Source organism: Grammomys surdaster, unplaced genomic scaffold (assembly GCF_004785775.1).
Source record: "Grammomys surdaster isolate TR1022 unplaced genomic scaffold, NIH_TR_1.0 724, whole genome shotgun sequence".
NCBI classification, from domain to species: domain Eukaryota; kingdom Metazoa; phylum Chordata; class Mammalia; order Rodentia; family Muridae; genus Grammomys; species Grammomys surdaster.
Genome location: NW_021605143.1, coordinates 1258204 through 1261589, shown reverse-complemented (window position 1 = coordinate 1261589; position 3386 = coordinate 1258204). Strand labels below are relative to the sequence as shown.

Sequence of the window (3386 nt, the reverse complement as noted above, 5' to 3'; positions counted from 1 at the left end):
GAGAGAGAGAGAGAGAGAGAGAGAGAGAGAGAGAGAGAGAGAGAGAGAGAGAGAGAGCTGCATCCCTGAAGCAGGAGTTACGTAACCTGCTGTTTCAGGGCCACAACTCAATTTCAACAGCTTTGCCACTTGTACACACAGGTGGAGTAACACCAAAGTCAACTAAGGTTCTTAGAATTGCTCTGCATTCTAGATTAGTTCTGAGCTTAAACCAAAGCATTTCACCCCCTTTACAAACGACATTGGGCCAGTATCTGCATTTGCAAGGGGTCAGCCAAAATGTGTATCTGGTTTTAAACTAAGTGACTTTGGTTTCTCTCTTCAAACTTTTATTACTGTCAACAAATACATTCTGTAAAATCCTTCCTGGACAGTGAGGCGGGACTACAGAAAAGGCAAGTACTCAGCTTAGAGTAGAGGAAGGTAGGACAAATTTCATCTTGCAAAATAGTAGTTATGGCCTTAACCACAACTAAAGTATTTAACTAAGTGGGTAAATTGATTTTCATTTAGACTGAAAAAAAAAAGTAACGTGATTTGTCGTGTACACGTGTGGGGCAGTATGCAATGCCATGAAGCACATGTGGAGGGCAGAGACGGCTACAAGAGCCGGTTCTCTCCTCCCACCACGTGGGCTCTGAGCTCTGAAGCCAGGTGTGAGGTGGTGGGACGTTTGAAGCTATCTCGGCCCCTCTTGGTGTCTACAGCTAATCCAGACCTTCCAGGGCACTGAATCCATTTCCTTCTCTGTCCCTTCAGGAGCCAAGCACTGACACTTGGGACTTTAAGTGTGTCACTCCTGATGGCAACTAGTGGGCCTGTATTTCAGCTGTTAAGACTCCATTATAAAGTGTGTTCAGTGTTTAAAAAAAAAAAAAGTCAGAAAACCAAACAGGAAAGAGGGAAGTTTTGGTTTAATTACAGCAAGTTCACAAGCTGTCAAAGGTTCTCTAAGAGCCTCGTTGTAGTCACTTGCTGCCACCCTGGCAGGATCTCACAGGAGGAGCTGCTGCTACTCCCCGGCCTGTCCGCTCCCAGTGCACTGAGGGTACAGTTACTTCAGGTCATATAAGAACAAGGACCAATTCAGAGAAGGTACAAAGATAGCTCACAAATATAATGTCAGAGCCACAATGGCGTGAGGGTTTGCAATGTTTACAGGTTACTGTACAGAGTACTGTTGGAAGTACTGTTTTTCAGTGACAATCAAATGATTAGGGAACATTTGTAATCTTTTGACACTGTAAATATTGTAGTCATAGAATGAGAAGAAACCGTATCACACAATGAAACCTTTCATCATTGTAAACAAATACAACACAACAGAATCCTGGGGCAGGAATGGAGATCTGCAGTGGAGCTTGCCTCCACAGTCAGGCCCCTGGACCCGATCCCTCGCACACACAGTCAGGCCCCGGGGCCCAACCCCTCACAGCTCTGGGCTAGACTGTGAGTATGGTGAATCTGGACACAACCTGCCCACCCCACCCCATTGCTGTACAAACGCAGACGTCACTAGAACATCTATACAAGGAATTCTGCTGCGTCAATCTGGCTCTCAAGCACTGCAGAGAGACAGTTTCAAAAGCTCAGCTTCCAGTCTCATCAGCTTCGGAACAGTGGTGGTAGGGGTAGGTATGAGGAGGACCCTGCAGTGTAGCGGTTCTCAACCTTCCTGATGATGCCAACCCTTTAAATCAGCTCATGTTGTGGTGACCCCCAATCACAGATTTGTTGCTGCTACTTCATAACTCATCTTGCTACTGTTACGAATCATAATGTAAATGTTTTTGGATGTAGTGTTGCAGATGGGTGGCAACCCACAGGGTGAGAATGCTGCTGTGAGGGACCCGTTGCCTGGTTTTGTTGGATCAGCTATGGGGCTAAGGTCAATCAGGGTGAGTGAAACACAGCGATTTATCTTTTATGCCTCATAAAGAACCTACGCAGGCTGAGCTTTTGACTGTGTGTAAAATGCTAGCAGTAACACCACAGCGGCACATACAACAAAGGGCATTTGTCAGCCAGCTCGCCCACCACAGGGAAGGCATTAAAGAGGAGGATGTCCTCCGAAGCTGCTCTAGTTCCTGCTGCCACCAAGACAATGACCATAGACTTGTATTACTCCTCTCCAGCAGACAGGCAGGATTCGATGTGACAGAATCACGTCTCCCCCGGGACACATCAGAAGCAGCTGAACTGAGAACGGCAGTTCTGTGAAGACTCCAGAGCTTCGCAGTCTGGTCTCAACAGGCTTTCCGAGGGAAGAGCAGCGAGGATGTGGCCAAGGCCCGCCTTGCAGGGAGACTTCACACCAGTGACACCTACTGACTTTGCAAGGTTTAGGCCCAGAGCTCCTGAGATTGCCTTCTGAGTTATCTTGGGCGCGAAACAGCGGTGTGTCAGAGACATATTTGGTGAAGGGTACTTTGGGGAGTAGTGCAGTCAGCTCTGGGACTCGTTCTGAGTCCAGAGCCTTATGAGAGTCAGTTCACGAGTGCAACAGTCTTCTGCAGTCAGCACTCTCTCAGAAGAGGAAGGCAAAGATTCCAGGACTGTTCATACTCAAGATTAAACACTATCAGGAACGCTTGATAGTAACAGGAAAGTTACTAACCTCAGGGATAAAGAGGAAGCCCTCTCTGCTCAGCTCCACTCTGTAAGGAAAACCTGCAGGCGAGCCATCTCCTGTCCACGCCCACCTCTTATGTCCCACCTATTTTCCTTTCCACTGAGAAATTCCAAAGTAGAAATAAAAAAGTCCTGAATTTAGCAGGGCAGTGGTGGTACCTGCCTCTAATCCTAGCACCCAGGAGGCAGAGACAGAGGCAGAGGCAGAAGCAAGAGGATCTTTGTCAGTTTGAAGCCAGCCTGGTCTACAGAGTGAGTTCCAGGACAGCCAGGAAGAAACTCTTGAAAAACAAACAAAATGCACCAAACAAACAAAAATCCTGAACTCAAAGGTAGCTGTCTCTAATTCTGTAATGCAAACGGAAGGTGACTGTCTGGTTGGGTTTATCCTGACTAAAATCAAGCTACTGACTGCCCTTGGGCAGCTATCTAGGAACTCAGTGTTTACAACAGCCTGAGAGAGGGTCACTTTTTCACAGTGCTGCCTAATGCTACAGGGTAAGACCCTCCCTCCCACCACAACTAATCATTTAGCAAGCACACATGAAAGCCAGGAGCGGCAGACACGCCTGGAATCCCAGCACTCAGGAGGTTGAGCCAGAAGGATTGCTGTTAAGTTTGAGGGCAGTCTAGGCTACATAGTGAGTTTTAGGCAACCTAGTATTTAATAGCAAGATGCTATTTCACAAAAACAAAGACCTCAACACACACACACACACACACACACACACACACACACACACACACACACACAC

The 3386-nt window shown here is 47.2% G+C and overlaps 1 protein-coding gene across 3 annotated transcripts in view; it reads right to left on the bottom strand.

Moving 5' to 3' along the window:
* The window catches only part of Slc11a2 (solute carrier family 11 member 2), a 45016-nt gene that overhangs the window by 11058 nt on the left and 30572 nt on the right, over nt 1–3386 (bottom strand). The window lies entirely within an intron of this gene.